At 38.9% G+C, this 25,806-nt stretch overlaps 1 pseudogene; it reads right to left on the bottom strand.

Moving 5' to 3' along the window:
• Positions 1–5,044: 5,044 nt before the first annotated feature.
• Positions 5,045–25,806, bottom strand: part of LOC140948196 (uncharacterized) — a 55,951-nt pseudogene continuing 35,189 nt past the window's right edge.

The raw sequence follows: 25,806 nt of genomic DNA, 5'->3' as shown, positions 1-25,806 counted from the left end.
AATCATCCAACGCAACTCTGCCAGAATAAGTTCACAATCAAGGATGTAGAACTGAGAATCTCAATCATCATTTCTTGTCGTCTTAAAGGTGTAGTGAAGCCGTAAACAACTCTCAGCTGAACTCTGACAACTCTTCTATTCAACCACATGCCAGTCACCGCACTTTTTTCAATACCACGAAGAATTAATTTTGGGCCTTTCGATTGAAAATATAAACTCTTCTACATACGTATTGGAGGGTTGGCCCTTCTTTTACTCTTGCAATTCGCGGGTCGTCTAAACAGAAACAAATCATCAAAAGGTCGGGCATCGAGAAACATGTTCACTGGTCTCGTTCTTACCGTAGTAAACCGGGCCGCATTTAATGACAAAAGCAAGAACCAGAAGAAAGGAAAACGTAAGCTCCACATTACCCCGGAACAAAACGAAGAAACCAATAACCAACGGGACCAAAAGCAACTTCACTTCACACTGCCGAATCGCTGCGAAGAAGCTGCTAAGACGAATTGAACTTGTTGTTTTCCCAACCCGTTCCGCGCATGCTCGCTACAGTTTTCGGATGATTGACAGATTTCTTAACTGGGGCGATCATGGAAAGCCGAAAAGCGGCAAGATCAAAGGCCGTTGCCAGCCCCCCCTGGACTGGCTCTTAATAATGAAAGTCTATCATCCGATTAATTGCTCGCCTCCCACGCAGAAGCAGATTGCCTAACATCGAAAACAAACAAGGAACCTCACGTGACGTCACCGCGGCTATATTGTTATAACAACAACAACAACAACAATGATAACAAGGAAACGGCGGAAACATTGTCATGCAAAACATTGAAAAAATAATACAAAAAATCTAATTTATGACGTGGGAGAGAAATGGGAACGAATTAGTCAGAACATAATATTCTGACGGCACGGTTAAGAAGCGCACGGAGGTTTGTGGGATAGTTTCGGACTATTTATGGTTTCGGCGTGAGATTTGTGCCATTCTACGTCAGCTTAGTCGTGGCAATCGTTTTGGTTTTGTTTTGTAAAGTTATCTTTATGATGTTTCATATTCTTTTGAGTTCGGACTAATCATATTTGGGTACGTAGTTTATGTATTTAGGCATTTGGCCCTGCATTCTTTTGGAATTAGTTATTTTTGAAGTAGTCTAATATATAGATTTAGCCAGGGCTAAAAGCGAAGCTCTCGCTTATATTTAAAGTTTGTTCAAACAAAATATAAAATCGTGTAATGCTAAGGGGCGAAGGCAACGCCAGAGAACGGTGAAAAACAACAATAGGTGTAATTAGCAGAAAAGCAACTTTGTACGTGCAGCGCACTTCTTTTGTACATTTTTGTGCTGTTGTTTTGCAAGACTACGACGTGAAACTTTCAGAAAATTCTTTGTTACGCGTTTTTTGGAGGAAATTTCGTACGAGTTCTTGTTCATTTTTTTTTTTCACTGCCGCTCATTTTCACCTTGCATTGGTGGCCGCTAGCATTTCTTATTTTGTCACCGCCGCTACAAAATTTTCTTGTTGTTCTTCCTCCTTTTTTGTTTTTTTATCTCTCGCCCTAGACCTCTGTCGCCTTTTTCTCGCTGAGCTTCGCTTGCCTGCCGCCTACTTTCTCTTTTTCTCTGTCTTTCTCTTGCTCCATATTCCAAATTTGTGGACATGACGATTAATCTAAGCTTAATACTTTAGACTACACGGGTAAAGAAACTATTTCCGCTTTCTGTTTTCGTCTTTATTGACTCCTTAGTTGTCTTATGTTCATTTTCATTTTCTGCTTTACAAGACGCGGGTGGCTATGCGATTTCCCGCCATAATAACCTCGAGTTGCATTTGGGTTGTCGTACCTGTTAATTGACTTATTTTACATTGGTATGCCTGTGGTGCAGACGGACGGCGGACGGTCGATGTACGGTAACGTGATTACCAAATTTTCTGGGATGGGTAGATTTACTTACTCATCGTGCTCACGCCTGCGGGAGCTCCGCTATAATGTAATAAGGACAGTGTTTAGCCGTCAATGTTTTCGCTTGAACCTTTTCCCCGGGGTTTCGTTCCACTGCATTAGTAGGGGAATACGATTCCACGAATTTTTTGGCCGCTTCTCAAGAGTGGTTTTTCAGTCGTAATCTGGCGTGGCATTTGTTCTAGCTTAGAACATATCGTTTTGTTCTGCTATAACTATAACATCGATGTAACTTAACTAGGACACATGAGATGACTGTCTGAAGCATCCCAGGTAAACTTTTCACGTTGAATGTCTCCTGTAAGTGAAGTCAGAATTTGCCACATGAAGGGCATGACAAAGTAATAAATAGGCATCAATGTATTGGTATCAAACCCTCATCTGCCGTTGGCAAATATAACTCTTAACTAGTCTTGGCTTAAAAAACACCTCAGGGTCTAAATTTGGGGAAAATTTTATATTGTTGTAGGTATGATGATCATAATTTGAGATCATTCCTTTGACCCAGGCCTGTTAGCCCTTAGATATCTTATGTAGCGTAGGAATGCTGCTAACGAATTTAGTTTGAAGATTTGGCTTTCTTGTTGATGTTAAGAGCTTAAATCATAAAGAGAATATATGGGTCATTTACCTGAAACGTTGGGGTATGTGATATATTCACCTGGTACCGCCCACATACCCCCGAAGGATAGGTAAATAACATGCTTATTTTTCATTTGTGACGGGATTCTTAATGCAAAATGCTATAAAAAAAAATTAAAAAAAAAACCTTTGAATTAATCCTCTAGAGATGCTTACTCCCAAGAGCCTCGAATTGTCTTACGTTGAATTCTAAAATATGGAAATTAGCCATTTCGTGTGGAGTAGTGAAACGGTAGTTTTACCAGAAAGAGAGAAGTGACTCAGAGGAAGAAGTATTCTAAATGTTAAGTCAGAGCAATATTTGGAGGTACTTTTGGAACAACCGCCCCACAGATTTTTATGTCAGTCGTCCAACAAGTCACATTGAAACCAGTGTGTTTGCAGGTAAACGTTGAAGATGTTGAGTCAAATTTGTTTAAAACACGTATATAACGTGGCCGACGGGACACAAAGTTCTCTTTTGAAGTACATTTGACAAATGCTGAGGAAGCAAATGAGGTCCAAGAAAATGCAGTAAGTACATTAGGACCGTAATTCAAAATGCTGACTTGTTTTGTTTACTGGATAGGTTAAATATGTTGGGAGGATTCTGAGCAGGGGAAATATACTATAGGGTGGATTCGCAGCATAAGCGTATAGCTGTCCCATTTGTCCGCTGGAATTTTTTATTGTTTTTAGGCTTAAAACAATGAAAAGTTCCAGAGGGAAAATGCGAGACTGCTATACGCGTATGCTGCATATGAATCTACCCATTAATTTATTGCATTGCTTTGTTAATGTTATCAGCTATTGTTTCAGCCCCGCACAGTGTAACAATCAAAGCCGCCACCAACTTTTCAGACAGTGAATAGTAAATGAGGGGTTATGTAATATAGTCCCCCAAAAAGAACAAAGCAAACCAAGCAAAGTGAAAAATAAGAAAAGTTCATTAATTCACTAGCCATCTTATGCCGAAGCAAATTGCACATAAGATCTAGGGCCCTGTTCCTAGAAGACCGATAGGTTGCAATTCAGGATTTAAACTTATCTAGCTTCCTTTAGATTGTCAGAACTGATATCAGTTTGTGTTCTCAAAAGTAGACCTTGGAGTATAGGCTCAACTATATTTTAAAAGCTTCGGTCACATGTTCCGCACATGTTCCATCTTGGGTCTTTCAACGATCCATACTCAGGCCTCCCGGGGGATACCCCCTTAACCCCAATATAGGGGAGAGGGAAGAGAAAAAGAGACGAATTTGCGATCCTGTTCTAGACAATAATTGTAAAAAAAAATATGAATCCTGTTGCAGCGGCCTGTCCAGTGGTAAAATGGAGGCGTAGTTTCGCACCTAAGCTTGATCTCAGAATAATTAGGCTCAATTTTTACTTGATATGTTTGCCAATTCTCGGTAGACGTTATGGGGAAAAATCGACTCTGTTCCAAAGTCAATTTAAAGTGACATTTACTCCTCTTCCAGATATAAAAGGTGACTTTATTTCCTGTCCCAGAGTCAAAACGCTTACCTGTTAGAGTACCCCACAAGGGGTGAGGTCTAATAATAACATATTACATCTTCAGCACTGATTTGATTTACATGATCTGATCAAGTTCAAAATCGTATGTCTTGTTTAAAACAGTAGGCTAATAATTGCTTGGGAACACTACTTACTTTATATGATACAGTTCACGTCTAAAGTAAAGCCACACCTGAACCTTCAAAAACATTCCTGCGAGACGGCAATTTCGGCCAGTTACTGAGGAAGCAATGGTCGTTTTTATGCTAGAGACGTTAAAGTCGTCTAGACGCATTTAACGTCTGAGACGTTAAAGTCGTCTAGTGTAAAAACGGGACGCACAAAAGTAGACGACCTTATTTAAAAAAGTAGATTTTTCTGAAAAAAGGACTAGGCTCTACTCTCGGAAGACACTGGACACGAGTTAAAGCGGCGCCAAAAACGAACTTCAAGCTAGCAAACTTCCTAGTTTACGACGTCCCGTCTTTATACCAGACGACTTTAACGTCTGAGACGTTAAAGTCGTCTGTTAAGTGCGTCGTTCGGACGCAATTAGCAGAAGACGTTAAAGTCGTCAGACGTTAAAGTCGTCTGCCTTATTTACCGTTTTTATACTAGACGTTAAAGTCGTCTTAAGACGACTTCAACGTCTTAGACGACTTTAACGTCTCTAGCATAAAAACGGCCAATGTTGGATTTGCCGCCAGTTAATACAGCCGCTTCGAGGAAAACAAATTAACTGAGCCTCCAGAATCCAGTCATTAGCTGATATCTTATAGCTAAGAAAAAGTATTTTCTCCAGTTGTTTCCTCGAAAATCTATTTACCACTGAGAGGGCAGATAGAAAAATAAGGCACTGACAGATGCGAACCGTATGTTCTATTAATCGATGTCTCGGTGGCTATATCATACATTAATTACGATGTTAATCTTTTTTTTTTCTCTCTCTCTCCCTCTGTCTTAACGACGTTAAAATGCATTTACTGCAGCCAAAATATTATGAACATTCCAAACGGGTGTGGTAAATTTTCTAAAAATCTATTCCATTATTCACTTCACTCAATTGTATCTTCTCCTGCAAGGAAAATTTCTGCTCCTTTACTCTCGTCGCCTGCGATATGTAATCGACCTTTCGAAAAACCATTTCCTGAGGCATTGCACTTCCACTTCCAACGCGACTGTTGCTACGAGGTAGCAAAGAATTCTTGACAGAACGATTCCATTTGAAAACAGCGCACAAGGTGGGGATAGCGATCAATACAAAGGCAGCACATGAAACTCCAATGATGATTGGGAGTTTGGAGGCGTGTTGCGGCTCGCTTGATCCTTTTTCTGTTGAAATACAATGGACAACATAAACAGAGAATGTCTTTGAATCAAGACTGTACCATCCATTGTCAGCAGTCGGTCTTCTTGGCGATATTGTCATTGTTTCTCTATTTATTCGAACTTGAAATAACTTCGAAATGAGATTCAAATTTCATGTCAGATTTCATTACACCAACGCAAAATTAGCTATAGGGGATTCCAAGACTGAGCTATTATTATACATGCTCGTAAATATTACGTACTAAAAAATAGAAATATTTTAGATGGACGTTTGTTTTGTTTCCAAAGAGATCTGCAAAGCCCTCTTTCAAGAGTGACATGTGTTAATGGTTCCGGGTTTCTCCTCTTTTATATTTTTTGGCTTCTGTTGCTCAAGTAATAAGCACAACAACCTAGAAAATTCATCCCAAGGGGAGATATGACTGCAGCTTAATGCAAAGAAGGCAACGTTTAATCAAGACGGTTCCACAATCACTGCCCAATGCCCACTACAAAAAAATCGGAGACGAAGTGAAAAGGATATCAGTATTACTAAAATAACATCGGGGGACACATAGAAAGAAGATACATCATTATGTAAGCTAAAGTAGGACAGCCTTGGATAGATTAAGAAACAAAAACAAAATGAAGGCCTGAAATGAGCAGAGCAGAGAGGAAAAAATAATATTTTCCAAGAAAATGTGGCAATGGCAGAAAGAGTCGTGGAAGACAAGTTGATTTTGCCATCGTCTATCAAGGACAGCTTTTACCCATTACGTGTAGTGGATAATGAACATCATATAACTAATGATGAGCTTAAAGGAATTATTGCAATATTCCGAGACAAATCTCAGGAAATATTTTCTACTTGACATAAAGGTAAAAAAATTATAACCTAATAGTTCTTAATAGACCCTAAATGGATTTCTACAATTTTTTAAAGTTCCGATATACGACCAGTTATCAAGTATTCATTGGCACTGCTGGTAAGTACATCTTAATATATAGATTTAAGCAGGGCTAAAAGCGAAGCCTCCGTTTCTACACTTATGGTAAAACAATCAACTTAAAGTAATAACATGAACTCTAAGCCAAAACAAAGAAATGTTCACATCCCTAAGAGCCTTCGGCATCAGACACCTTTAGAGGGAGGGGCTAAATGATTAAGAAAAAATATCCCACCAACAAACCTAAATTGAAAAAATTGTTAAATTGTAGGTCTCTTAAGTAGCAGCAATTTACAGGTTACGATTTCTAGGTCGGTGTTTCTGGGTTTAAGGGAAGACCTAAAAGAAAAATCAGGCCGACTTAAAGACTTTTGTGTTCCCGTAAGCCCATTACATTTTCTTTTCTCTTCTTTTTTTTTTTTAAACGGGCCCGGACGAACAGTTTCGTGTAGCCTTTACATTTATATCTCACAATATCTGAAAGAAAATTTTAGCGAAAGGTGTATAATATTTTCTCTGAGGACAGACATAGGAAAGCAAACGATAACCTTTTTCGCTACTAATAACAATAATCCAATCTTTCACTACAAATATAAACGTTAATACAGCAACTTACTTACGAATAGCAATTAAATGCGGAACATGTACAAAAACAACACTTCATTTTTAATTCAAGAAAGGGCCCGTCTGAATTTTTCTAAAAATCTCATGGATCTGTAGTCTCATGGTCGTTTTTTGAGCTAATGTTATAAATGAACAATGACAGATAAATAACTTAATTTCTTGAAAATTTTTTATTCAAAAACCCATACGTTAATCATAAAAAGCAATTCGCGTAAGACAAGTTAAATCGTTGCGTTCGCGCAAGTTAAATCGGTCGAGCACATGGCAAAAAATCAATTTCAAATGCACATTTTGTGGTTTTTCTTTCACGCCGATGTCAAAATATAGAAAACGTCCATGAAACCTTTATAAATTCAAAAATTCCTTTTTGAAAACGAACACTCTTCTTTGATCATAGAGTACGGAATGTACCTCAAGTGTCTTCAGAAACCTCGCTGCCTTGGTTGGTTAAAAACAAGCCAAGCGCTCCGATCCGCCGTGTAGAAAACAAGGTTGAATTCCTCGAAAGACAATTTCAAAGCGAAAAGCTTTCGTTTGTCCACAAAAAGGAAACTGAGCATTCTTTTGAACTTTCTCTTTCCATTTGTGTCTTTTATCGGCGTATTTTCAATCTTGAAATGCAAAACTTTTGTCTTGGAAACCACCACATCATGATCGCGCGCCAGCCAGTTTGGTTGATAGATGACATTTACAAAGGTGCCAAATCCGTTTCTTCCCTCACCAGCTAAATGGTTGACATGACCGGATATTTTTCTCCCAGATTTATTTGCATGCTTTTTTCCTATCGAAATCAGTCTGCAGGACATTTTCTCTGAAATCAACCATAACCCCCTCAAAAGTCAAATGGTCCGCCCCTAAAATCTATCAAACATTTGGTCAGTTGACAGATTCTGATTTTTCAATCATTTCTAAAGGCTTTTGAAACAATTAATAGGGGACAAAAACCCTCTAGGGGAGAGGGGAGGAATTCGTTTCTACTTACCCCTACCCGGAAGTTCGTACGGACGTACGGACGCACGTTGACGCCATAACCAAATTTTCTCGGATGGATAGTTTACCTAGCCTGAAATTCATCCGACTGCTTCGAGTCGTTTTCTCTTCTCAACAACGTCGTTACTGAGGGAGTAATAACGACTCGAAGTAGTCGGATGAAATTCAGGCTATAGTTTACCAAATTTTATTACCTATGGTGCTCCGTTAAAAATCAGTAACTTGCCAAGTTTGAAAGCGAATTACCTTAAAAGCGACAGAAGATATAGCAAATTTACGAAATTTTACACACGTTTGTATAGTGGGGACAAGATAATGTCTGTAAAACGGCTTTGCGGAGCTACCTGTTTCTGTAATTAGTTTTCAACAATTCACTATCAAACTCGACATCGTCGATGATTTCAAGTCGTTCTTTCTAGCGTTGTCGATGAAGTTTCGCCATAACTTGTCCATGTCAAAAGTTTAAAAGAGTCATGGAATGGTCTACATGTAAAAGCACTTTTACGTACCTTGACTATTGATCTTAAGCTTCAGGGAGTTAGGGTCCACTTTCAAGCTCCCCAGCTGCCCACTGGACACCTTCTTTTTCAAAGGAGCCAGAGCATCCTTAACGCTCACTTTGGTTTTAAATGTCAATTTGAATTCCACCACAAGGAGCTCGTCTGGTCTGAAAAATACATGAAAATGAAAAGAAACTTCTTTCGAGGGTTCCAGGTACTTTAATCTCATCCTTATCTACTAATTCATATGAAATATTTTACAAATGGTTAACAATACTGACTCATAAAAAGAAAGTCCAAATCTATATACTAAAGCAGCAAAAGATCAGTCCGTTACCTCATTGAAATTATTGTGACGTTCTTGAACTTAGGAACTCTTGAATAGATTTTCAACATCTGCAATCGAGGAAACAAAAATTCCAAAACTTAAAACTATCTGCTTTCATTTTTTTTTTATTTCATGATAACGCTTTCCTGAGTCACTTGAGGAAATAAGGCGCTTTTGTGATTAAATTAAAAGACTGGAAATGTTACGTGTATATATGGAATATTTGTGTTGTAAACAAATCCAGCACCCGCAGGATGCATGGCTAGTATCATGGTCGCGTTCTCACTCTACTTCGCTTTCAAAAACATATTTCTCTTGTCAAAACCTAAGCATTACGCCTCCATCCTAGCATTTATGCATCATCCTTCTAGTAATAGTTGACACTACAGCTGCCCCCGCTCTGTATATTGTCGGTCAATAGTATTCTTGCTCGTTGTGTAGCTCTTTGAAAATTAATATACCGATTAATAATGAAGATTTTCATACATAGTCCATACAATAGGTGAGATAAATACAGGAAACGCAAGGTTCCATGCTCATTTTCAGTTGGATTTACACAGCTTTGATCACAGGGTCCAGAGGAGTTTCGAGTGAATAAATGAATTACTTATTTAAAGTCTCAACTTGAAAAATGTCTATACAAGTGTCGCTTAGCACAATTAATCTTTATAAATCTACTGTAAACGATTATCGACTTTTGAAAATCGAGGTTTCGGAGGTTTTCGACGGATTTTGATGTTCTAACGACAAACACATCTCCCCTGGACCCTGTGCTTTGAACAAAACATTCTCAGTTTCAAGAATAGTTTATTCTAAACCATAAGAAAAGATTTACTTAGAAGTTGAATTTTTTCGCAATTTCTCTTTAACTTTTAACTTTCAGTTCATTTTATTTACCGGAAAGTAAGCCTTAGAAATTGAAAGGACGTTTGGTCAATTCACGCTCGCGCATTCTAGTCTTATTTTAAACTGTATAGCGGAAGGACATCTGTGCTGTAAGCAGGGAATAAGTCAGCACAGAATTTGATTGTCGGCGAATTTCTGTAATCGTAATTTAGCATTAGCATTTTATTTAATTATATTATGCATCCTGTGGCAAATAATAAAGATCTTTCTATTTTTTCCCGTTCGATCACAGCCACAGTTTCTACTGTCACCCTTACCCTAAAAACCATCACGGTTCTATTCTCGGCTTGCACTGTCACGCAATGATAAATAAAAATGCAAAGCATTCAATACAGATGGACTAGAATCTGGGAAATGAAAAAATATAAATATACAAAAACCCTTGCCAAGAACCAGGTCTGTGAAATATTTCAAGTGCGAGATATTGGGAAAACGGTTTACCTAGATTTATAAAGCTTTGTATGGAAACGCCAAGTTGGTGTCTCTTTAAGGAACACCAATATGGCCGCCGGATACCAACAGAAACATCTGTTTTCGAGTTTTCCTACTAATGTGTGAATTCTTCGCTTGAGGAACTCATAAAGATTACAGTAATATTTATTCTGCGACAAGGAATGTTTAGATTGCAAAATCTCCCAAAATCGATAATGTTTTTAACCCACATAAGGGCTTTCCCGGCCGCCAGCTAAATGCCGCATCACGCAAAAGCCTGGAAATTCAAGCGCCCTCTCTCGCAAAACGAAGAACCCTTTCGAACCAAAACTTTGTTTATGTAAAGGTGTTTAGGTACTGTAATACCTCGTGAAAGTAGAAACTCAGAAGAATCGATAGTTTCTTAGTTTGATTTTTGGTGACGTCACGTGCAACCCAAGAATTCACGTCCCTCCTAGCTCCACCATGACCACCACCACATTTCTATTGTCGTTTCTTGATTACCAACCCCAAAATTTATTGAATGGGATTTAGTTTCCATTACTACCACCACCACCATGCATACAACATTCTTTTGTTTTCCCTCCTTTCTCCTCTACAGCCAATTCCACCGCATTTCGTCTGTTTTACCTCCCCCATCACTTTCCTTTTGTTTTCTTCCATCACCATCAAGAATATTCTTTTGTCTTCCCTTCTCCTCCTTATCAATTTGACTGTTCCTTAAAGTTATGAGGCATTCAACTTAGCTTAATACTGCAACTTATACCACTGAAGAACATTTCCTTTGAATTTTCAAAAACTGAATGCACGGTGAAACTGCCGCGTTAGTTTTTACACAGAGCATCACTCAGAAACATACAAGTTAAACTAATGAAACGAGGAAAAAATTCTGCATTAATTCTCAAAACATACCTCATTTTTCAGAACTCCAGCAAGGCGCTTAAATTGATCACTGGTCTCCACTCGAAATCGGTCGTCCCATTCTTCATATACCCGAAGCACCAATTCAAAACCTGCATTACATAAATTATTAGTACCATTCATACAAGAAACGTTGTTAACCTTACCTTATAATTATGTTCAAAAAAAGAGCGCGTGAAAAAAATTGAAAGACTTGGAAAACTGTTTCCAGCATTTAGTGCTCGTGGCTTTTGGCGAAAGCAAACGTGGCGGCGAGTATCTTCAAGCCTTCGAAAGGTCGTGATATAAAAATCAAGATATACTTATCCTGACAGAACGACCATGTTTATAAAATATGCCTTGGATGGAGTTTAATTTGAAGGTCTGAAGGGGACACTCCATCATCCATCAATCTCTTGGCTATTCTCTGACTGTCCGTTGATACAAAGTGGAATGTCACGGTTGTTTATACGGGTCGAAATCGGTGTCACTAAACGGCGATGAACAAAATAAGACCGCCAACATAATAATAAGCTAATATCTTTTCAAAGTAAAAGAAAAAGGTACCAGTAGTAATTCCCTCCTGGACAAGTTCAGTTGTAGGTTTCGAAGGCACTGTGGAACTTTCCGATACCACTGTGAGAAAATAATAAAAACAGAAATCGGTTAAGAAACAAGAAGGAGGAATCAGAGTAGAAAAATGACGTTTTTCTCTCACTATTTTTTGCCACTACTTACCACTTGTATCCATCGCTCACTTAATTAGAAAATTGACAGGTTAACTATGACGCTTTTTCGACCTTTAACGAAAATGGTCAGTAAAGCAAGGTTGGCCGCCAACGTTGATTGACTGACTGACTGGAATAATTGTTTTATTAAAAACGCCCACAAAATCTTGTTGAATCTCCCGAGTTAATTTTGTAAGAACAAACCGGAAAAGACAAGGGACTTCCGCTTTTCACATGTCACACGTCTATCAAAACTGTCAACGCGCCAACGGACTCGCCTGGACTGGATGAATGAAAAATGAAAACATTGTAGCGATAAACACTTTTAAAAACTCATTGAGATTCTAGGATTTTACACGGCAGGACAGCTAAAAAAACCTGGCAGATAATGAGAAGAAAAAGAATTTTTAAGTAACAGCCGTCGAAATTACTGTGTATTTGGATTTTCGGTGCAGTTACAAAAGTAAGAACAACGGAGAAAAACTATTACCTCGTTCGCTTGTTATGAAGTTGTTTGAAGCCACCAGCTGGTTTTGCTGAACGAGAAAAGAAGCTATACTGACGCCTCGATTGCTGTAGTGAATGGCTGCATAGCCTGTATTCTGGTTACTTGTGACTTATATTCTTCATGTCGGATAAACAAGCCGCAATTATCTATCGGCGAGTGACTCGGCGAGTGCCTTCGCAGTCATGAAGAAAAAACACTTAGTCTTTCGTAACTGGCCAAGGTACTTTGGTTCCATGTATTTTCATGTGTTTTTTCGATAGACTTTCAAACAAGCTCTCGTGGCTTTTTTGTTTGTTTGTTATTTTCCCGATGAAATTTCATTTTCTAGTATTCTAAGACTATGAATTAAAACGATTTGCTTCGGGCGCCATTCTATCCTTCGCGGAAAAAAAATGTCAGCTAGCTTCCAATTTTAAACTAGCCTGCGAGCAAGCTCTCCTATTTGGGCAAGCGAAGCGAGCCTCGCGAGAACGCGCGAGCGAGGGGCCGAGGTAAGGAGAGCTTGCAACCATCTCTCATAAATTTTCATTTCCACCCCGGAAATCTCGGGACTCCGCAAAGCGTGAAAACTGTCACCGCGAACGTGCCGCAGATTAGAAAAGTGACAACCGCCTGTCAAGTAAGTTTAGACAGCCGAGGGTGCGTAGAATTAGTTATTTATAAATCGCTTTCGCAACAGCATCAAAGCAATGTTTTTAATCACTTATATGTTTTTTTTTCACGGGGACATCGAACTTCAACGTGTCAGTTCGGATAAGAACTCACTACTTTGATTCTTGTTTCGTTTACTTTTGAAAAGTCGTCCATACTGCAGTGTAGAAGACTACTCCCCATCGCAATCACCAACAAAAACATCATAGATTTGTCCGTCTGGAACTGGAGAATAGCGTTTTCCTGCACTTGGTTCTCTTAAGGTTTACTCCAGTTGCTTCCAACTCTTTCTCTTTTCCTTCTTTACGATCAAGCTACACAGCTACACTGTCAAGTACACGTTTCTGAATTTTTCTACTCAGTAGAATTCAATCGGGCGAAGAAACCGATGTTGGAAGACTGCGCTTTAATCACTCTTCACTTCACTCTCCCGGTTTTCAGAACTAAACAAGGCGCTTGACACAAACGAATACAACTGATGAAGGGTTTTCATTTTCCTTCCACAAGAACTACAAACTTGGTCCGACTTATCCTTGGCACACAATACTCTCTTTGCGAGAATTACATCAAACGAGCCCGTCTGCATTGAGGGCTGAAACAAGTTCTCGGTACCAATCTGATCCCCCTGAGAACCAAATTTGACACACCGACAAAGCGGGTGCCAGCTTGGCCTGTTATAAGTCAACTTTGATTTCCGGAACGTCATTTTTCAGCCAATGGTATTTCCCTTCGTCTGGGCGAAGTACAAATGAAAATTTGTAAGGGATGGTTGCAAGCTCTCCTTTCCTCTGCCCCTCGCGGCTTCGCCGCTCGCTCGCGCGTTCTCGCGAGACTCGTTTAACTTGCCCAAATAGGAGAGCTTGCTCGCAGGCTAATTTTAAACTGACGCGTACACCGACCATATATGGAGAGCATGGTATAATGGCTCATATACCATAATGGCTAAGCCAATCAAAACGCTAGAATTGCATTATCAAATGATTCAGTTTTTAATAACAGGCCTGAATACTGACCAATTAATTTTATATACCGTAAAAAGGATTGAAAAGTTGAAGATTAGAGTGCCCGCATTTCGTTGGAGCGAGTCAAAAGAAGGTGGTTTGTATGAAGTGTATATATCGAACGAGGGAGCAACACTGTTGGTTGAATCACAGCAAGACGAAAAAATCAGTCCAGGTGTAACAAAAAATTAATATGAGTTTGTTACTAAGTACCATGAACACAATGAGAAGAACTGCAGTCATCGTTATCAATATTGCATGTCCTTCCAACATAGCCAGCGTCACAGATGCAAGAAAAGTTGTTGACGCTATCTATACAGCGACCTGAAAATAAAGAAAACAATGGCCACTTAGGTCACTGGCTTACTAGCCAGGTAAAAACCGAAGGGGCGAAGAAGAATCTAATAAATCACTGCTAAATACTTTCCGAACGTCATATGTTAATTGCCGAGTGCAACAAAAACTTAACGTGATTTTGCAATTTATTGAGTACCGTGATCACAAGGAGAAGGACTGCAGTCATCGTAATCAACGTCGCATGTACTTCCAACATAGCCAGCGTCACAAATACACGTGAACTTGTTGATACCATCGCTACAATGACCTGCAATCAAACAAAACATGCCACTTTGGTCTCTCATCCACTCAGTCACTCACGCACTCACTCGCTAGGTTAAACCATCAGAGAAAGGGGAAGCGTTTCAGACACCACTGTTTACTTTGTGATGATAATACAAATTTGAGGAACAAAAAGTTGACGCAAATTTGTAGCAAATTAAAGTACCATGAACACAAGGAAAGGGGCTGTAGTCATCGTAATCAACGTCGCATGTCCTTCCAACATAGCCAGGGCTACAAATGCACGTGAAGTTGTTGATGTCATCGATACAGCGTCCTGAAACAAAAGAAACATTACCACCGTCATTTACAACTCCAGTGGTTAGATGACGTTTAGTAGCCTAATGTTCTGGCTTGTTCGTGCATCACCAATTTGTAAACGGATAGTGCATTCCGTAGGGAAGAAATTGCTGTGATTACCCATTATGACGAAAGAAAAAGCGTATTGAATCTCTGATATGATATAACAGATTCAATACGCTTTAGAAATAGCTCATAGGCGTATAGAGGTATGTACTATTTCTTTAACTTAACTCTGTAAATACAATGTACGTAGTAAAGTACATGTATCGACAACAAACAACAAACGCGAACTTTGCTATTTCACAAATATTACCGAAGGCGAAGTTCATATTCAATATTAACTGAGCCTGAGGTGAATAATTGATTTAGTATATACACACGAAGTCAGATCTTAACAGAATCAGAAAGGTAACCATTAAAAAACGATTAGTTTGATTGACAGGTGAATTCATGCGTGAACATGTAGCCGTAAACAGTAGATGCGCGAAAGTTAGATCTTTAAGCTTACAGTATCTTCAACATGGCATATCAAAGTTTCTAATCTTTTGTAAGCTTTAGCATCAATGGTTTGAAAGAAAACGTCGAAAGATTAAATTACTACCCCTTCTGAGAAGAAACGTAGAGCTTTATTTGCTTCTCATCTGTCAACTCACCGTGAATGAGAGAGATTTTTTTGTCGCTTCTTACAAATGCTGTCAACAGCGGTTACGATCGAGGTGATCGTTGTTTATCTGCAGTGTTCTTTGCCCTTGTTAACTTGCTGGCAAGTACAATTTTTGAAATTATTTGCATTCCTTTTTTTTTTTTCTATAAAGTAAGTTCTATTTATAGGCAAAATTGGTCTTGCAAGGAAATCACGAGTTCACAAAACAGTGACAAAGCGGCTTCTTTTTCCTCTGTAGTGGTAAAATTGCTTCGAGTATGTAAACATTCAGCTACAGTAGATCACTTCAAAATAATTCACGCTGTTTATTAAACCACCATGAAGGCTTTTCTTACCTTCAAAATCGTCAACACTAAGATATTCTTAAATTTTCAAAAAGTTCTTACTCTGAAACTTTGGCAAAACACCCAGTTAAAGACAGCGATTTTCTTTTGCTTTATGTTCACCGCCAAGCACGGTGATTATAACGCCACAGTCCGAAATAGCGAACCAATCAAATTGCTCGAATCACCAAGATCACTGAGTGTTTCTAATTTAACGCGTTATCATTCCTATTAGTGATGAAAATTGCGCGGCTAGCTTTCTGGTCATTACACATGCATTGCAAGCACAAGTTCAGCTAGCAAAAAGAGCTAGTTTGTTCAAATACATTCATTTCAAACAGAAAAATGTAAGTACAAGTTAGCGACGTTATTCATTACAACCCGATGGTTTATGGAGAAAACCACTGCCAAAACTTGTGATCAGGACGAACCTTGATGCATGTGACACCAACTCTTGCAGGTGATGACGTCTCGTAGAGGACCAAATAAATGTTCCCAGTCAATAAAGCACTTGGAACTTGTAAAGGAGCGCGACCACTTTTTGAAGAGATTGTTTGAAATAACCCTTCTTTCTTTACCTGCTAATGGGCCAGTAAACGACCACTTGGTCACATCCACGTTTCCAGGAGAGGGGAATGAGGAAGACCCTGAGAAAGAAGTTACCTGAAACACCGATCCCCTACGGGTGTTTGTGACGCCGAATGTGAAACAAATTTTGGAAGTTCTCTGCCTTTACTGACTCAGCAACCCTACTAAGTTTCCATTCAGCCTCTAGGCCGAATTCCCTCCTTTTACCATGATACGTTCAGGTCAAAGAACTCAAAAATTTCGTAGACCAAAACGTATGTATCAAAAGGAGCAAAAGATTAATTTTTCAGTACTTTTCATCTGTTTGGATGGAAGGGTACGTAACCCGCTACTTTAAACGAAAAAAGTACAGGCAAATGAAAACGGCGTTAATGTTAATTCTGTCATCCGATTGTAATGCTGTTTGATATCTTTCTTGTTAAAATGACTTCAAAAGCTTCAATATAAAATCAAAACCATTACCTCGGTAGCAAGGGTTACTTTGGCACTCGTCGATGTTTGTCTCACACTTGTCTCCAGTGAAGCCAGAAAAACAATCACAATTATAAGAGCCAGGTCTCCTGGGGTTTGGAACACAACTTCCATTTTTACATTGACATTCAGTCAATACTGTACGAAAAAGAAAAAAGTGGGTTGAGAAGCAGCCATTTCTCGTTTTGCATAACCGCGTTGTAATTAATTTTACATAAACCTGAAAAGTACCTTTTCATAGTCATGGATAAAGACCTTCAATCTAATAGACACTTCCTCAGTTTTTTCAACTTTTGACATGGACCAGTAAGGGGACTGATCCGTCCACCTCACTTGAAAGAGCGCCTTAAAATTAGTAAAATTGGCAAATTTGAAATTGATACGTTTTAAGCGAGCGAAGATATTAATAGCTCTGCAGACGTTTGTATGGTGGGGGCAAATTGTGCTCCCCATTATACAAACGTCTGTAAAATTTCGGGGCTTTGAGGAGCAATACCTTCGTTAGTTTTCAACAAATCAGTTTCAAACTTGGCAAATTTACTTATTTTAAGGCCCTTTTTTTCAGTGGATACGACTGATTTTCCCTCACTTTTCCATCATATCAAAAGTTGAAAACTCCGTGGAAGGGTCTATTTACCATAGTAATTCTTTCCATTGCCAGTCAATCCTGGTGGACAAGGGCCGCAGCTAATCGTTTGGTTATTTTCGTAGCAAGTTACGTTAGAATAGCAGGAGTCATTGGTGCAGCTCGTGATGATCTTATCACAGTTGGTACCATTGAAGCCAACAGCACAGGAACACGAGTAGCTGTTTACCAGATCCACGCAAGTCCCTAAAAAAAAAGAGAAGACTTGAGTCACTCAAGGCAGACTCATGATTGGGTATATAAGCCTGAAATCGAGGTTTGGTTTTATCAACTGAATTAATGTTTAAAAGTAGATTGAACTCCATAGGGGGAATTAAGAAATTGAAGCTCCAGCGCTAGCCTTTCGTCACAGCGAATCAGGGGATTGTTGTTGTATACCGTATGTTGGAGCTACAAAAAATCAGCTGAATGAAAAGTGGTAATTAGTTCGGTTAGGATAATAAGAACCGATTTGAAGGTTTTAATGCGCTGGATTTTTCTTTCCGTGCTGCCTTGGTGTAGAGAGAGGTGGCACATTCGGTCACGATTTGGAATGTAACCGAATAACATATAAATCTGAAACGCCCCCTTGAGAACCCGAACTCTTGCGTTTAGGGTTCTTCGAAACGAATGTAGAGTACAATGATTTTTTTTCTCTTCCTCTCTCTTTCTCTTTTCCTTTTTTTCTGTTATTTTGCCGGTGTTGTTGTTGTTGTTGTTGTAACACAATAATGTGTTATTCTTAGTACCATGAATACACGGAGAGGAACTACAGTCATCGTAGTCAATGTTGCATGTCCTTCCAACAAAGCCAGGGTCACACGTGCACGTGAAGGTGTTATTTCCATCAATACAGCGACCTAGAGACACATAAAACAGGACCACTCATTCACTCGATAACAATTTATGTACCCGCTCGGATCGTCGGAGGCTGTTATCCACCTCAGCCATCGACCTCGGTTGATAACACCCTCCTTGATCTGCGTAATTATTTTGACCTCCTTTTATTCTCAGCTACATTCAATAATTGTTTAATATACATGTAGGTATAAAATGAGCATCATTTGTTATTTTGAAGAAAATTTTAAACGCTTATGTTTTTGGGGTTCGTTTTCTTCGCATGTTTTTGACGAGGAATGAATATATCTCGCGCTAATGACGCTAATAAACATGACGAAACACTGGTTTTAAACTTCACTCACGAATTATTAGAGAGCTTTAGATTCTAATTCCAGGACGAGGGCGAATACGAGTACGAGATTTGACTTTAAGTATTTTCGAGTATTCTCAAAGAATGGAAACGGGAAGCTTTATTTTACTTTTTAGTCACCCAAAAAGTTAATTAGTACTGTTATCTTCATTGAAGGAGGTCAAGCCCCTCTCCCGATCGCAATAATTATAAAACCTCTAACATCTTATAACTTGTTTTCACCACTACGACATTCTCACTAAAACTCGTAGTAGAATGAAGACTACTATCAGGTTTTCCCCCCAAAATGACGCTGGTTCACGCGCGAGCACTACTTAGAAAATCTCGTAATCGTAGTCGTCCTCGTCTCAGAATCTAAAGCTCTCTATTGTGTCCTTCTCAAGAAACCTACACCATTTATAGGAATCATAAATCTTAACTGTATTACTTGAGATGACGACTGAGATGACTGATATCTCGTTTGAAATCAAGGTTGTTGTTCATATTCCAAACATTCTTCAAAGTACGGTATTTATCAGTGTCATTTCCCCCGGTTTTTTGTATTGATATGACAGCAACTTAGCGTGGCCGCAAGGGGAGGAAAGACATCCAACCATCGCCACGTCACAATTGTGACCCATGTATCCATTCTGGCAACTACAATTATACCCATTAACGCCATCAAAACATGTTCCTAAAGGAGAAAATCGAACATGAGCATTATACATGAGCGTCTGGCTCGGATGATTTGGGGCAACTCCATCCCACGTATTGACGTTAATAATACATTATTTTTCAAAAAATGAATTCAAACTCGGCAGCAATTTGAGTAAAAGAGACGGTTTAAATACCAGTCGACACTATGAAACGTTGGTTGCTAAACTATAATCTTTGAGGGCTTACCTCTTCTTTATCAGTTTGATAATACGAAAATATTCCATTTTCACTTTGCGCACTGTTGATTGCATTTTTTGCATGAAAAATGGTGAGATTAACGTTTGCAGAATACTGTAATGACGACTGTTTAAATCTCTTTTAACAATACTGAATAAAAGTTCGGACCTCTTTGGAAACCAACCTCCTATCTATTTCAAGCATTTAAATAAATTGGTCAGAAAAAAGTTGGTTAAATTCACAAGGGCCAGACTGGGCTAGACTTCTCTCTTGGAGCAATTGCATAAAACGGACCTGGCAGGTACGGGCCAAACACAAATGACCACAAATGGAATCTCCTGTCTCATTTCCTCCTAATACTCCATTCCTTTAGAGTCTCTATATCTTCTTAAAAGGGCCCAAGAGAGAATAATAAGAAGAAATAAGTGAATTTGCTGAAAAGTTACAGTAAAAACCCACGTACATGTATAAGAACCTAAAATTTAGGAACCTGCTAGGCTAAAATTCTCATTTTAAATTCCCTTTTCGTAAGAACCTATTTAGCCTAAAATTTTCAATAGGTTCTTACTTTACAAAAATGAAGGCACAGATGAAAATACAGAAAAAAATTTTACTCTAGGTTTCCTGAGTCAGTAAGATTCAAAATGAAACACAGCATTGTATGGACACTGCAGCATGAAAGACATGGATGCAAGTACTTTGGAAAGATAAATTTACTGTATGGTTATCATCTAATCTGTATTCTAGATACATGTAATTATTTAATACAGCAATATATTCCATATCACATAATTATGTCTTGTAGTTATCTGTGCTGATCGCTTGTGCACCTATCAAATTAAGAACCTATTCATTTCATAAGTGGCCTAAAATCCCACTAAATGCTATTTTCTATAAGAACCTATTTAGCCGAGGTAAGTTGGAAAAGTCTAGGTTCTTATACACGGGTTTTTACTGTATTTTTAGGCTAATCAAACGCTAACATTATTCGACAGGTGGTTTCCTGAGAGGTCCGCAAACTTTTCTTCCGTGTTTAAAAAGAGATTTCCACATATTCTGCATCGTTTGCTTTGAGGCTAAGGGTCGCGCGTGGAGAGTTGATGACGATGTGCGGACGTCTCAGGAATAAAATTTTCGTTTATTTACAACCTCTAAAAATAACGTAATGTGTGAAATTCACAGTTATCCCGGCCAACGCCCTAAGATCTCGTCTCTACCCCAATTAATCTCTTTTAAAGGGACTTAAGAAACAAACCTTGGGCAAATTTTATTGTAAAGAGTATGAAAATTACAGTTGAATCTTTAGCAAATGTGTCTTTCCTCAATTTATTACAATTATTTTAAGGAAAAATTTAAAGCATCATTTGGGAAAAATGTCGAATAGATTTCCGATAGATTCAAGGACGGCAAGAATATTACCCTAATCGTACGTATAGAACGCGTGCAAATTAAACTTTTTATCTTTAACACATGTCCATTCTTTGAAGCTACTCACCGTGAATGCAAGGGGATGATTGGCATTCATTTATGTCAATATTGCAATTCTGTCCACCGTAGCCAGGCTCACAAGAACACCTGTAGGCGCCCGTGAAGTCGCTACAATTCCCTAAAAGTAAAAGAAACTAAATAAAAAAAATGAAATGTACTGCTTCAAAGTAATTCGCAAATGATAGAGAAAGCAGGGAGAAAACTCATACGAGCCAAGAAGCCAGGCTAAAAAAATCCGAAACTAATGAAAAAGAAAGAACAAAAGAATTCCTCCAGACTTCCAAATGGGTAATAATAATGATAAAAATAAAAATAACAATACTAATGATATTGATAATAATCATGTATAATAATAGCAATATAATTATAATAATACCGACTCTTACATGCAACTCCCGTTATTTTACCCAAAAGCTTTCAAGCTCTTCCTTCGTCTGTGTTCCATTTGCTTTTGACAATTGCTTTTGGGACGGTCAGTTTGTATGTCCATCCGACAAAACCCCAACTACGCCTATTTCCCTTTCGTAGACGGTCGTTGCCATTTTTAACGGTCGATGACACCATTAGTAACCAAGCCTTTAGTGATGGCAAATGAAATATGTTTCCTGGATTAAATTGCAATAAGGCAAATAAATAAATGCGCTTATGAATTGTTTTAGAAAGAGCGACATTGATGCCCACGGCAAATTTACCTTAAAAGTTATGGAAAGGGCTGATGTCACCTATTATTGATGTAACAGTTTGCTAGTGCATGTACTTAAATGTTTCAGAATTTTGGCAGGTCGGTGTGGTGGTGTAGTGGTGCTGAGAAAGAGATTAGGACACGAAAGGTCCTGGTTCGACCCTGGGTTGCGATTTTCTTTCTTTTTAATAGAAACACTCACAATAACAGTGTCGTAAAAATGGCAGCGACCGTTTCCAAGTAGTTTTTGTAATTGAGTGTAACAAAGCGAATGTGTTAGTACCATGATCACAAGGAGAAGAACTGCAGTCATCGTAATCAATGTCGCATGTCTTTCCCATATAGCCTGCGTCACAAATGCACGTGAAGTTGTTGATGCCATCGATACAGCGACCTGAAACAAACAAACTTTTCCAATTTCTAGCCGACATCTGGCGACGCTAAGACTGGTTTCCCCGCCAAATGACGTCTGAGAAACGAGCGCAGAAATTGAACAATAATAAATAATTAAAGCAAAACTCTCCGAGTCACTCCCTTCATTTAAAAAGTTTATTATTAGAAATTAGTTGGGTCCAAGCTGTATATCTTTATAGTAATATAGTTAACACTTTATCTGTCTTGCTATAATAATATAGTTGTGGATCAGTGAAGTTATTGTAGAAGTAATTCAGTAATTTGATTTACCGCTTTTATGTATAAAAACGTCCTTCGTGGAAATCAAACCAACAGAGTTTGTTGGGGATAGAGTTCTTCTCTTTTGACCTGAATAAGTGTTTCCTACCTATACCTACCTACCTACCTACCAACTGTACAAGTTAACGAAGGATTATCGGAGAGCAAATTATGGCCGGCTAACCGGTGGCTAACGAGATCGAGAAAGAGTTTGATCCAGTAGAAAGTTCATGTCTCCCACTATTAATGACAATCGCTGAAGAAGACCCACCTCGACGGGATTTTATTTCGTCATCTGTTTGTAAGGCTGTTTAGTGTGGATCATCTGAATGAGCTACAAAATGAAATAAACGCCATTACCTCGTATGCAGGGGTAGGAGCGACAATCGTCGATGTTTGTCTCACACTTGTCTCCAGTGAAGCCAGGAACACAATCACATGCATAAAAGCCAGACCCCCTGGGCTTATTTGGATGTGGAACACAACTTCCATTTCGACACTGGCAGTCAACCAAGGACACTGAGATATTAGAGGAGGAAGTGGCTTGACAGATATCCGTTGCTCGAAGAAAGAAGTGCGTTTTTGCATTGTTGGTTACGTTCCAGATTAGAACGTTGTCCCGCATCGCAGCGTCTATTGGACTTCCATTGGCTAATGACACATTGACAGGCATCCCTTCTGGGTCAAACACCTCAATAACTAGTTCCAGAAGTTCTTCAAACAGCGCAAAATGCTGGGTGGATATTGCAAATCGAGGTGGAAGATTCACTAAGAAGCAACAAATATATAGCATGCATTTTTCTGGGTAGAAGACATCTTAAAATTTGCTTTGAGAAAGGGTAATGATTGTTGTTAAACGCTGTCGTATAAATTAACTAATCGTTGTCTGTTTCCATCTAATTACACTTTGTCTACCAGACATGCCCAATGGGAAAACGTAAAAATAGATCAATGGTTCCTATGCAAGGTGCTCTCCCTACCCAGTCCCACACTCCTTCATAGAAAGACACGAAGTTAAGTTGCTGACAGTTATATTCTCGTTCTTAGTGGATCTTGACATCTCACAAAAATACAGTGAGGTGAAGTATTTCAGACGAAACCTACAAACGTCTTCCTTATTGGATAAAACATTGACTTTTGATCTCATTTTCATTTTTCAAGCCCTCGTTTTACCATAACACAAATCATCCCAAGTATGTTTACATGCCATATGGAAGAGCTGGTTTTGCTTTAGTTAGAATTGCAATTTAAAAAAAAACAAAATTTTTCGACTGAAATAGAAAGAAAACCCTAACAAATTCTGCCACGGTGCACAAGTAGATATTGCGCGAGCAAAACATTCAATCAATACACTTATATTATCAAAATGAACACTATAATAGTAACATAAATAGAAGATGATATGTTTAAATCGCGGTCATTAAAAATTTCGATGTAATACTTAAAAAACACTAACAATACAAGGGATCTCCAGTGAAGGGAATGGAAGCAAAAGACCAGGTAGAGTGTTTCAGAATTTGTAATAAAGATCGAGAATGTGAAATTCAATTTACTAATTACCTTGGCGTTTTGTCCACCTGCTTTCGCTGACGTCCGGAAGGCACTGGTAGCACAAGTCGTTTGGATTCGTCTCGTTTGGCGCGAAGCAGTAACGATTTATAAAGCAAGAATTTCCCTGTAAAATCAAGACAACCGTCAAAAAGAAAAGCGATCATTTAGTTCGACCGTTCTCAAAATCAGCTCCTGTTACGAGAGATGGAGCGACACTAGGGTTCAAATTTGCCTCAACGTAGCCCTTTATTGTATGCTGAACTTTCTTGATCATGAAAAATCAATGGCATGCTTGCTTTGGCTACTCTAGATATCTGAGAGCCGGTGAATTTACGGTAAGTTGTCCTTTTAATCTTACCAACGTTGCATTTTACAACGGAAGACATTTGAAAGTAGAGTACCCCTAGGAATCTCCAATTTTTCCGGGTACTCATCAACTGCCGTAAGGGCTGTTTCATCTTTGGCGTGTTTCCATCATTCTTCGTCCATTAAACTCCTTCATAAATTACCTTTATCTTGGGCTCCGTAGGGCTGCGCGCCGGTCGAATCTTCCTTTTCCTTACGGCACCCTTCTTTTGAAGGTTTCAGCCATTTTTATTCTCGCAAACCACCCAAAAATCGGCAGGGCACCCGGGGAAGTTTCACAGGCATGGTTTTGAAATTGAAGCTGCAACTGCGGCTGCATGGGTTCACTCAGCCTGCTTGCTAAACGTGCGAGCACCTAGAGACACTATCTTTTCAGTAGTTGTAATCCTTCGTCCTAGTAGGCATTATTGTTTGGCTTGCGTTTGAATTTTCCCGTTTTCCCGAGGCGCTAGCTTTCCGTGGCCATGACCCTACAGACATTCTGGGGTACAGCGCAGGGATCCTTAGGCTTTACGTGGGGGGCTCTTACTTGGTAAACTACTGCACGAATGGAAACTACAACTCCACAAATATTCAGTTTACGTCTGAAAATGGAGCGCAAGAACAATTACCTTCAGCACACATCCCGCCGAAACATTACAACCCAGGCAAGCCGAATCATAGGAAATAAAAGTGAGATTCTTAGCGCTCTTGTGTTCACCATCATTAGACAGGGATATCATAAGTCCAGCGGCAGGTGTCCCTTCAATTTTCTCATGGTAATGGCCAGGAATCACTGGTATTTCAGGTAAACGACACTCTGTAAGAGCCAAGTCTGTCATTGTACCAGGTGCCGTGCTGGGAAAATGGTAAGAAAGAGGATATGACAATTCTTAAGATGTAATTTTGTACCTTGAATTTTGTGATATGACAAGTAATATTTGTTGAATTGACAAAACCAGTTCCCATCACCGTCACCTTGCGACAAGGGCGTTGACGCCTGTCACACAAACCATTTCCTTGCAACCTGTGGATAAATTCAACGGCAATAATAGTATTATAAAAATGATTTTAAAATTATACCAGCATAGAACGTACATTGTACCATAATAAAATAATAAAGTAACTGTCTACTTATTGCCCCCTGCACCTCGCCCTGAAAGTGACCCGAACTTGCCTTTTTCTGGAAAAAATCCTGCAAGAAATAAAGGATGTAGCCTTCACTTGACTTGTCTGTTTTCGCGTGAACATTTTATTGAAGCTTTTGTCTTTTCGGCCGGGTGATTTGAGACATGTGATTTTAAAATCACAATGTTTCGAGTCAGCCCCGACGCAGACATCCTTTTCGACGTGAGACCAAAAGAAACGTCTACGTAAGAGATTAGTTGTAAATAAATCAATTTTTAATTATGTGAAGAAAGTCGATATATTAGAAACTAGCTGAAACTCGATAACTCTTGATCACGATCATGCT

The sequence above is a fragment of the Porites lutea genome, chromosome 9 (assembly GCF_958299795.1).
Source record: "Porites lutea chromosome 9, jaPorLute2.1, whole genome shotgun sequence".
NCBI classification, from domain to species: Eukaryota; Metazoa; Cnidaria; class Anthozoa; order Scleractinia; family Poritidae; genus Porites; species Porites lutea.
The sequence above is the reverse complement of the archived record's forward strand: the minus strand, read 5'-3'. Positions and strand labels throughout refer to the sequence as shown.